This window comes from Chenopodium album, chromosome 6 (genome assembly GCF_948465745.1).
Source record: "Chenopodium album chromosome 6, dcCheAlbu1.1, whole genome shotgun sequence".
Lineage (NCBI taxonomy): Eukaryota > Viridiplantae > Streptophyta > Magnoliopsida > Caryophyllales > Amaranthaceae > Chenopodium > Chenopodium album.
In genome coordinates this window covers 19,757,020-19,769,447 of record NC_137839.1, presented here as the reverse complement: position 1 = coordinate 19,769,447, position 12,428 = coordinate 19,757,020, and positions in this window count along the sequence as shown.

The following is a 12,428-nucleotide window of genomic DNA, read 5'->3' as shown; positions in this document are numbered from 1 at the left end:
TTTAAATAAAACACATAAACATGGAAATCAAAGCCAATCTCCAACATGACTGATTCTCATTGCCTTGACGTGCTAGTTGTGTTTCACTTGAGGAATTGGTTTAGTGAGTGGACCAACTACATTGTTGTCCGTTCCAATCTTACAAATTCTAATTTTACCCTCGGACTTCCATTTCCTTATCATGTGAAATCGCCTCTAGACATATTTAACTTTCTGATGTTCCCTTTTATCACAATAATATAGATAAAAATAGCTCCATTGTTATCACAATAAAGATCTATTTGACCCTTGATTGAGGGTACAACATCAAGTTCACCACCAAACTTACGAATCCAAACTGCCTCCTTAGCTGCCAAGTATTCGGCTTCAGTTGTAGAATATGCAGTTATGCTTTGCTTAGCACTCTTCCAACTTAACACTCCTCCATTTAGACAGGATATGTACCCTGATTGCGACTTGAAGTCGTCTCTGTTAGTTTGTAAGCTTACGTCGGTGTAACCTTTAACAACCAAATCCTTACTCCCATCATAGAACATAAATTTATTATTGTTCCTTTTCAAGTACTTTAGGATATTCTTGGTCGCAGTCCAATACGCCTTTCTTGGGTCTGATTGTTATCGGCTTGTAGCACTCAAAACATACGATACATCCAGCATAGTATATTTCATGGCATATATGATCGATCCAATAAGAGAAGCATATGGAATCTAACTCATGCTCTCTCGCTCATCTGGAGTCCGCGGACACTATTTCTTGCTGAGAGTTATGCCATGTGAAATGGGTAGGTTTCCTCTCTTGGCTTCCTTCATATTGAATCGTGCGATCACTGTATTGTTATAAGTAATTTGGCTCAATCTAATCACATTCTTAAATCTATACCTATAGATCTTGATGCCCAATATATACTGTGCCTTTCCTAAGTCCTTCATTGAAAAACACTTTCCAAGTCAAGCCTTTACAGACTCCAATATTAGAATGTTGTTTCCAATGAGAAATATGTCATCAACATATAAGACAAGGAATGCGATGTCTCTCCCACAGACCTTTTTGTAAACACAAGAGTCATCTGGATTCTTGATAAAACCAAACTCACTATGGCTTCATCGAATCGCATATTCCAACTTCTACTTGCCTACATTAGTCCGTAAATGGACTTTTTAAGCTTGCATACCTTCTAAGCATTGTTTATATCAAAAAAACCTTCCGGTTGTGTCATGTACATAGTTTCTTCCAAAATTCCATTATGGAAGGCAATTACGATGTCCATTTTCCATATTTCCATAGTCGTAATATGCGACAATTGCTAGGATAATCCGGACGGACTTAAGCATGGAGATTGGGTGAAAAAGTTTCATCATAATCAACGCCGTAAATATGCCTATAACCTTTTTCCGCCAATCTAGCTTTGTAAATATATAGATTTCTATCTTTATTGATTTTCAACTTGAAAATCCATTTGCAACCGATAGGTGCGTAACCTTCAGGAAAATCAACCGAGCCCCATACTTGATTTTCAAACATGGAGTCCATATAAGATTTCATGGCTTCTTAAAATTTTACCGAGTCAAGGATTATCATAGCTTGTTTGTATGTTGCTGGATCATCCAGTAGACACCTACTTTTGGCCCCATATCCCGATAGGAAGTGAGATGATGTTACAAAAACCCGTTCTTCATGCTAGATTAATGTTGAAGTGTTTATAGACTACGAAATGGATTATGAAGTAAGTTAAAACCTACATTTGAGACAAAGTTACCTTAGAGCCTTGTCCGATTACTAATTAGGCCTAAACGTGCTCATACACGTTTAAACGTGATTAATAACGGACCTAAATGCGTTAAATGCAATGATTAGATCCAATGGATCCTACATTGTTTAAAACCGAGTCAATTTGATAACTCAGCTATTAAATTTCCATGCAAGTTCTATTTAGACGGATATCCCTTTCAAATATCTTTCCAACGGTATATTATAAGCCCAATTCTAAGTTAAATGAAGAAGTTATGATCAAAATACTAAACCGGGCCCTAAAACCAACATCCTTGCACTCCAACGACCATATCTTTTGAACCATAACATATTTTAACCTAATTTTAACGACATTTGAAAGTATACATTCATATATTTCCAATGATATCTCACATTCCTTAATCTGACTTTACAATCCAAAGTTATGGAAGTTTTAAAAACGTGTTTTCGTATAAGGAAAACCGCACCGAGGCAACTCAGTGAGTTGTGCTTGCCTAGCGCGCGCAATTCATTGAGATGCGTGCGGCACCCAGCGCGACTCCAAGAGTTGCGCGCGCCACCTAACACCGCAGATCTAAAACCCTAAACTTAGATTCCTAAATAGGGGTCTTTGTTCAACCCTAAAGAAGAAGGGAAAAAAAAAACAGAATTCTAAACCCTAACATTCTTAAAACCCTTATATTTCAATTTCTCTTACTATTATACTACTTTTCTCATTTCTTCCCAATTACTCTTCAACCCTAATCCATCCATTGATGACCTTGGAGGTGTGAATAAGAAAGAAAGTCCATAAACGCATTAGACGGAGATTTAGCATAAAAGTAGAACGGTTAGATTTCAGAACACGCACTTAGATAAATCACTTTTCTTTGATTGTTTAATAACTTTAATTAATTAATTAGTGTTGTTTGACCACTTTAAACAAACTTTTAATTAATTTAATTCACATAACATTCTTGCGTTAATCAAGACTAGAATTTGAATTATTAATTGTTGTTTAATCGCCTAAGCTAAGGCGAATCTCGTTTATTTTTATTCTTTTCACAAATTTAAATTAAATAAAGAATAACGATGTTTGCAATGTAATTCCTACGTGATTAATATGTGTAAATAAAATTAGCTAACTTAGTTTTAGGTATCGCGTTGCATATATTAGTTTTAGCTAGTAGAGGTTGCACTAGGGCTAGAATAACGATTCCCCCTACAGGGAACATCATTTTAATACCCTCGCTCCCGAACTCATTTCTGGTATAAGTAGATCAATTTATGCATGGGGTATACTTATGATTCATGCTAAACATCCCTTGAACTCTACTTGAGAGAAACGCATGAATGAGGTTTATGAGTTTTCCTAAAACTCTTTGACGACTCCTACCTTGTTTCTTATAAAAAATCAAATGATATGATCATCTCTAATTCAAGGTCCCCCAACATAGTCAGAAATTCAAATCCTAATACACCCTCAAAAATGTAAAAGTCATAGGCTTTTAAAGGGACATAGGCATAAAGGAGAAGGATCACCTACGATGGACACACCCTCCGTACTCATCCCCATCCATAACAAGGATGTCTTGATTTTCAGTTAAGACAACACCGAATTATCTTTTTAGTTGAGATCTTTGCCTTTGCGACATATGCAGGGCAGTAGATTAAGAATTTTCATTGTCGGTTTGACTATGATTGTTATCAACAACAACTTCTAAAGAACTTTGATTGTTAGTTTTTTCAGGTTGACTTTGTTGCTCATCTTCTTGAACTTCATCAAGTTTGATTTTCCTCCCACTTTTCATTTTGAAAAGACGTTCCTTTTCTAAAAAGACACCATTTTCGAGCAACAAATATTTTGTTCCCAGATTGGTTGTAGAAGTAATACCCCTTTGTTTCTTTTAGATATCCCATAAAGAAAAATTGTCAGATTTTGGTGCAAGCTTGTCGGACATAAGTATTTTGACATATGCTTTGCAACCCCAAATCTTAAGAAAAGACAACCGTGGATGTTTCTTTGCCTATAATTCATATGGAGTCTTTTTGACATCTTTTGACGGAGCGTGGTTTAGTGTAATTGTTGCGGTTAGAAGTGCGTGTCTCTAGAAAGAGATAGCAAGATCGCTAAGACCCATCATTGATCGAATTATGTCTAACAGAGTTCAATTTCTCCACTCAAACACTATGTTCCATTGTGGAGTTCCGGGAGGTGTCAATTATGAGAGAATACCATGTTCATTTAGATGATTGTTGAATTTGTAGCTCAAATACTCGCCCCCTTAATCCGATCATAGGGCTTTGATTTTCTTGCAAAGATGATTTTCTAATTCACTCTAAAGTACTTTCAATTTCTCAAAAGATTCATATTTTTGCTACATAAGGTAGATGTACATAGCCATATCTACAAAAGTCGTCTGTGAATGTGACAAAATAGAAGTAACCATTTCTTGTGATTCTGCTCATTGGTCCACATACAACGGTGTGTATGAGGCCTAATAATTCACTAGCCCTTTCTCCTAAATTGGAGAATGACAACTTTATCATCTTGCCTAGTAAGCATCCTTTGCAATTTTCAAACGAATCAAAGTCGAATGAATCAAAGATCCTTTCATGAAGAAGTTCCTTCATGCGTTTGATGTTAATGTATCAAAGACGACAATGTCATAAGTAGGTTTGATTCGAATCCACGGTCTTAGCCCTTTTTGTGGTTTCCCTTCTTAGCTATGAGCATATCATGCTTCTCCTCATCTTTGAGCGTTTTCTCAGTTTGATTCAACATTCTATGAATCTCAGTGAGGGTTTCTCCATGATGCGCATATTATAGTTCATCTTGAACTAATCATAACCTTTGTGCTGCGAATGGAGAATAACATTAATTGCCATCTCGTTCGAGTAACTAGCATCAATCCTTTACATGCTCTCAAATAATCAAATAAGTACTTGTGGGCTGGCTGACTCTCCTTTCTTGAGCTTGCTCTCAAGGATATGTCTGTGGGTCTCAAACCTCTCAATTCAAGCTTGCTCTAGGAACATCAACTGAAGTTCAGAAATCATCTCAAAATTCGTCTTCTTCTTCAAGAAGGTCTTTTGTAGATCTGGAGATATTGGGGCCAACATGATGCACTTGAAATCCCAATTGGTAGTGTGCCCTAGGTTTAGTGCAACCTGTGTAACCTCCGCATAAGAAGCATCAGGCATTTGACGTATTCCTTTTGATCTTGCGTGAGAGTTATATATACGCAAGTTTTTTTCCCAATCAAGGAGGTTTGGCCCACTCAATTTCTCCTTATCGAGAATTGAAAGTAAAGAAAATTGGTTGTTGTTGGTGTTAGTAGCAGACATGTTTCTACAATTGAAAGAATTTATAATGAAAAACCATTCATAAAACCAATAAATTTAAAATTTTTCTGCATTTAGGCAAGAATAAAAAGATTCCAAGACTCCAAAATTCAAAAAGTGATTAAACATGGATTGGCTTATCTTAACACTTAATATTTTAATTTAAGCAATTAAATTTCTAATAGCTCTAAGATATTCTTGGTTTAATAAACGTCACATCTAATGCTTCCATGACGTTTATCTCCATTGCCACGAAATCTAAGGACTCCTTACCGATCGTTGGGTTTAACAAAAATTAACTTGTATACCCAGTAAACCTTACGATCCTAAGAAAGTAGTAATGCGCTGATTTGGCAAAGCCCATCAATTTTCTCATTATTTTAGTAAGTGTTATGTTGGAATGACAAATTTTAACATAATTTTATAGGGACCTAGAACTAGTAGAAAAAATGAAAAAGGCACCCCTAAAATGCCACCGTTTCAGTCCAAACCGGTGGCAAAAAAGGGTTAAAAATGAGAAGATCAAACCGGGGTGCCTTAATGGCACCGGTTCAGCTCAAACCGGTGGTAAAAATATTTAGGCCACCGGTTTGAACTGGTGCCATAGTGAACCGGTGCCATTTTTTTTTAAAAAAAAAACCCGCCTTTTGCTTTCTCTATCTCCCTCCTTTCTTCTTCTCTTTCGTTCCTTTTCATTTCAGCTCACTGTTCCATTAAAAACCCTCAGACCCTCACTGTTCTTCTCCCCTTTTCCCTCCACCACAGCCTCCACCTTCAACGCCAGCCGCCACCTGCATTACAAGAGTCAAAAACCCTTCACTAGTACTGCCTCATTCTCTTTCTCTCCTGTCCTTCTCTTTCTTCTTTCTTTATCCTTCATTTTCGGAGCTTCAACCACATCCTCCACCACAGCTTCCACCAGAGGCGCTTCCACCACTCCACAGTCGACACCACAGCCGCCATTGCCGCTGGTTCGTCCTCAGTCTCTCCTCCCCTTAGCTTCCACCTCCAACTAGCTTAATTAGGGTATTTTTTTTTTATTTTTTTTTTGTTAAAAGTTTAACAATTATTTTGAAATATATACTTATATTATTTTCAATTGCATTTTGAAAATTTTTTAAGCAAATTGAAGTTAAGGTTTGAATATAATTTTACCCTAATTTTTCTTAATTTTTGGTTGTTTATTGGGAACTTTTGAATAAACTATAGATTAGATAGTAACCTTGTTCCTTAGTTGAAATTTTGTATGTTGTAATGGGTAATTTTAGGTTTATTTAATGAGTAATTTTTAATATATTTTAGAGATTAGTAAAAGTGTTAATTAATTAGTTGAATTTTGGTATGTTTTAATGTGTAATTTTAGGTTGTTTTAATGGGTAATTGTGAATATATTAGAGAATTAGTGACCTTGCTACTTAGTTGTGAATAAATTAGAGAATTGTGAATACATTAGATAATTGTGAATAATTTAGAGAATTGTGATTAAATTAGAGAATTGTGAATAAATTAGAGAATTAGTGATCTTGCTACTTAGTTGTGAATAAATTAGAGAATTGTGAATAAATTAGAGAATTAGTGACCTTTCTACTTAGTTTTGAATAAATTAGTGAATTGTGAATACACTAGAGAATTGAGAATAATTTAGAGAATTGTGAATAAATTAGAGAAATAGTGATCTTGCTACTTAGTTGTGAACAAATTAGAGAATTGTGAATACATTAGAGAATTGTGAATGAATTAGAGAATTAGCGACGTTGCTATTTTTTTTTCGTTTTTAATAGATTCATATGTGAAGCACGAGTTTAGCTTGAGGACTAAACACGAGTTTAATGGGTAGTTCATAAGTGTACATCCATTGTACTTGCTATATTGGTATGAATTATAAACTTTACTAAGTTATTCAAATTTGTGGTGATTATCTTTCATTTGATTAATTATTCAATGTTCATGCACGCAGAGCACTACTGGAGCACTTAACTGAAACTGATTCTCCTTTTAAAGTTGGGTGGTTATGCCCCGAGCAGTTATCCACTCTTAGAATCATAGGCAACCCCCATGACGTGTTGTATTATGTTGAACAGAGTATCAGGAAATCAGTGCGTGCAGGAGACAAGTTCATATTCGCCCCATGTTATAGAGAGTAAGTCTAACCATGTCAAATTCAATCGTTTGGCCTCATTCTATGTTGACTCCTAAATATTAATTTGTTTGTCTATTGTGAACTTATGTAGGGAGCATTGAAGCCTCATGGTGATTTGTAATTCCAATTACACAATCTATCACCTTGATTTAGCTCGATCGTCGGAGAAGTGACTCATGAAGTCTATATTGCAAAAGTAAATATACATAGCTACCTATTGATGATTATTGCTAACTAATTTAGTAGTCAGACGACTAATCAAATTTGAATGTACTTTATTTACTACAGTGTTATGAAGAAGCTACATTGTTGTGCTCCTCAGGGTCCAACATGGAAGTCACTGATGGTAATTTACACGATATTGTGATTATCTAATCTATGTTAGTAAATATTTGCTATTTTCCTTTGCATGTTTCACTGATGTTATTTGTTCGTCATATGCTAGTGTGCACAACAAGAAAATGGACTTGATTGTGCTTTGTATGCGATGAGATTCATGCTTGACATAGTGACTCATTGTACGGACAGTCAACAGCTTGATGAAGTAAGTCCTAAACCTTAATAAAATGTTCTTTTGATTCAATTTTAAGCCTTAAACACATAAAACTAGCTAACATTGGCATGTTATGAGAAAGAAATAGTTCATTTGATAAGAAAGGTAGAAAATGGGCTAAATAGAAGTCATATAAGCCATATTTGGGCCATTTTTTTTGTTAATTTGCTATTTTGATGTGATTTCTAACCTTATACACCTAAAACTAGATAATATTGACATGTTATGAGAATGAAATAGTTCATTTATTAAGAAAGGTAGGAAATGGGCAAAGTAGAAGTCATGCATGTAGGCTATATTAGGGCAATCTTTGGTAAAATGGTCTTTTGATTCAATTTTAAGCCTTAGACATCTAATAATAGCCAACATTGACATGGTACAATAAAGAAATAGTTCATTTGATAAGAAATTTAGAAAATGGGCAAAGTAGAAGTCATATAGGCCATTTTTGATAAAATACATATTGTTTAGCCTATTTAATTAATTCTAACATAATTTTTCTGTATTTCAAGTTTTGCAAGGTACAAAACGATGGTCCGTTGACAATCAAGGAACTTGATGAAATTCGTGACATGTTGGCGTCTTTTATCACCTTTAACATGTAAATGTCACTTTTATTTTGAATTTATGTTTTGTTAACTTTTTAACTATATTATTATTCATTAATTACTTACTATCCTTTGTATATATATATATTACACCTTTTTTTTTATTTTTTTTTTATTGTATTGCTATTGGGAATATTTATATCTATATATGAATTATTGTTTTTAATATTATTTGTATCTTATTATAATAATTTATAATAATATTATTATTATTATTGGTAATAATAATAATAATATTATTAATTATTTTTGTTAATATTATTGCTGGAATTGTAGGACTGAAACAGGTTATTATTGCTGGAATTACAGGTTTATTTTTAAATATTATTTCAAGAAAACAGGAATATATATATATATACAAAGTGAAATGGCACCGGTTAACCGGTGCCAAAAGTGGCTGCCACAAAAAAAAATTGTGCGGGCTTTATTATTGACCCCGGTTAACCGCTGGCCAAAATAAATAAAGGCAGCGATTAATCGGTGCCAAAACAAGTTTATACTACCGGTTTTGAACCGGTGGCAAAGTGGGGAGGTATTGGCACCCCCCACATTGTGACCGGTTCGAACCGGTGGCTTAAACCGGGTTTGAACCGTTGCCTTTCAAGTTTATTCTACTAGTGTAGGGTTTCTTTGTTGAATGATTTAAGTGAACTAAATTAATCACTCAACATTCAAAATCCTAAACATACATCTAATAACGCAATTATATATAAGCAAGGAATAAATATATGAAGCATAAATAAAAATGCATTTGACAACTAGCATGGCCCCTTGAAACTTGAATCTTCAAGGGCCTTTATTGCAACTTCTTGGCTTCATCTTCTTATATTAGAGACGTCGTGTTCGAGACTTCTCCACTAATTTCGCAACTAATAATATGAGTAGGACTTATCTTAATATGAAGGTACAAAAATACTCATTGACACATAGTCTATATTTAGATTTTTAAAAATACAAAACGAAATGCAGTCTGTATTTACTATCCTAGTCGGGCCCCACTAATTGCCATTTTTTTTAAACCTGCATTAGAATATCTATTCCATATATCCATTCACTTATAAAGTGAATGGCCAAGCATTTTACGAAATAAACCAAACAACAATACAAAATACACGCAAACTAGTAACTAGCTTAGGTGGTTAATATGATTAATACGACTAATTAAAACAAGTCAAAGTTGTTATCCGATTGTGTGAAATTAATGCTATAATAATATCTCAAATGATTAATGAAGTTCCCACTAAATTCCACATCTAACTTAATTAAAATAAATCCAATTAAAATTAATTAAGCCACTCAACCCAAAATTTTACCAAAATATTTTGCAAGTGCTAGGAAAAATCGAGGCCTAGCCTCATTTTAATTAAAACAAAACCGCAAAATAATAGCCCTTCAATGGCCGAGTGCCTAGCATCCAAGCCATGAGGATAGGCTTATTAGGCACCCAAGCCTTGCTTCCATGCGTGGGTGCTGCCCACATAGCTACAACAGCGTGCTAGCACATGCTATGCACTAGCAGTGCCATGTCGAGTGCATGGCTGTTGCACCCTTTGCACCACACGCACGCTCCCTCGTGCACACTCGCGCACACTCGCACATGCTTTGGCTCGGCAGCAACATGTGGGCTGCGGCAAGAAGCCCTTTTGGCCGAGCCCAGGCACTTGAAGCTTCGACTTCGATTTTGTGCTTGTTGTGCTTCCAGATTTGATTCCGATTTTTTTTTTTGTGTGTGACATAAAAATTGATTCTAAATTGATTTTATAACTAATATATAGGAATATTGAAAAGAAAAGAAGTCCAACTTAATTAAAATCAATTTTAGTGAAAATACCGAAATTAATTCCAGAACCATTCTGTAAATTAATTTTGGCTCAACTTAATACAACAAAAATTGAGAGATATTCTCATAATTAATTTAACCAATCATAAACTGACAATGAGATTTGACAAAAAACGTTGGAAAAAATAAATAAGCATCCAATGAAAAATTTATCCAACACTTATTCATGCACATTTGAATATTGTAATCTTCCCGTATGATAAACAATAATATTTCAAGCACAAGTATGAATTAAGACTTTAATGAACTTAAAAATGATTAAAACAAAAAATTAGTTCATTATGGATTTTTGTAAATTAAGATCCAACCAAATAAACAATTAAAGAATGAATCTTTAACATTTTAGGGGCTTCAAAAATACATATTCACCATAAACATTCACACTCCAATCAATTAATTTGCAAAAAATGTGAAATTTTAAGTTTACAAGAAATTAAGAGCTCACCAAATTAAGCACCAATGGCTTCATAAACATGCTTAATAAGGGTTAAAGATGCAAAATATTATTGGTATGATCAAATACATTATCAAAAAATTGCATGCCATAATTAATCAAGGTTTAAATATTTAAAAAAATTTCGTTAAAAACAAAAACCCCTTCGAAAACTCACTTTCTGGGTGAATTTTGGCTTCTAGAAGGTCATTTTAAAAACTTTGTGGATAAAGAATGATTTAGAATGTCGATGCCACCCAAAATTCACTAATTTTGAGTCATAATCGGAGTTTATAGGCCAAAACTATAATAAATACGATTTTAATCAAATTAAAAACGAGCTCCTAATCTAATTACATTAAGATACTAAGCTAGAAATTTAAATCCATTTAAATCACATTAATATATTTTTAGTTGTAAAAATTAAATGCAAGAGGCTCTTATACCGCTGTTGGGTTTTACATTATCCGACACCGCGCAAAAATACAACGCGGTAACCGAGTCGCATGCATAATAATTACAACATAAACAAAAGCATGCTAATAAACAAGTAACACAAACACAAAGAGAAGAGATAGAAACCATTCTTACCCTAAAAGTGTGCTTCGCTCAAGAAATGACCTCAAACTTGAAAGCTTTAAGTTCCACAAGTACAAAAACCTCCGACGGCTCACACACTTGCTACCTAACCATAATTGGCCTTTACCTTAGACAGAGCTAGACAAAAATAACTTGGAGTTTACGAATAAAGGTTTTCTCGATTTTGGAGATCCTTTAGAGTTCACCAACTCAAGTTAAATTCCTAATACATAATGATGGGTATTAATAGAGAAATGTTCCCAAAAATTCCCATCGTCTTTCAATGTGGGATAATTGGTGAAAAGGCAAAATTAAGATTTATTTTGATTCTATATTAAATTTAAAGCCAAAACCATCACCAAACAATAAGTGGAACAAGGAGAGCAGGGGGTTAGGTTCGGACCACATGGGAGGACCACACCTCCCTTGCTCCCCAAGCTAAACCGCCACTTATAAGTTGGCTTGGCCTGCCTTGGGCGCTAAGGCCGCCTCGCATGCAGCCTGGTCCCTTGGCTGGGCCTACTAACTGGCTCACGCGCTAGAAGCCTCACACCTGCTCGCAATAGCAGGCCGCGCATATGCAAGCTTCTTGTTACTGGACGCTGCTGTTGTGCCGCGCACTAAGCTCGGTGTTAGCAGCAGTAGGAGCTCGCTGGTGTGCGAGTGCCTTGGCATGCTAGCATGGGCAATCTAGCGCTAGCAGCAGCAAGAGAAGCCCTGCACGCTAGCTTGCAGCTTGCCTTGCTAGCTCTTCTAGCACATAAGCTCCGCTAGTGTGCCCCAGCCAGCACTCGCATAGGGCTACTTGGCTTGCACCCTAGCTAGTGCTTATGGCTAGTAGCCATGTATAGCCTAGCCCTTACTTGGCTAGGCCAACGCGAGACTACAACTATAATTTGACTTGTTAATTAGATGTTTTTTTTTTGTCTCGTCGATTCTTAAATTTAACTTGACTTTCGACGCTCAGCTTTGACGTTCTAATCTCGGAATCCGACGTCTAAGTTCGTAAATTACTATTGACTTATTTAATCCTTTGGATTGATTCGTCGCTTCAGTTCGATTACACGATTGGAAATGACCCAAAGAGCAACCCGTAATATTAATTATGCATTAATATTGCTGATCGAAGGCGGCCTCCAGCTAGGCATTCATTCCGATCACTTGACCTCACCGAATAATTAATTTTCCTAATTAATTCTAAA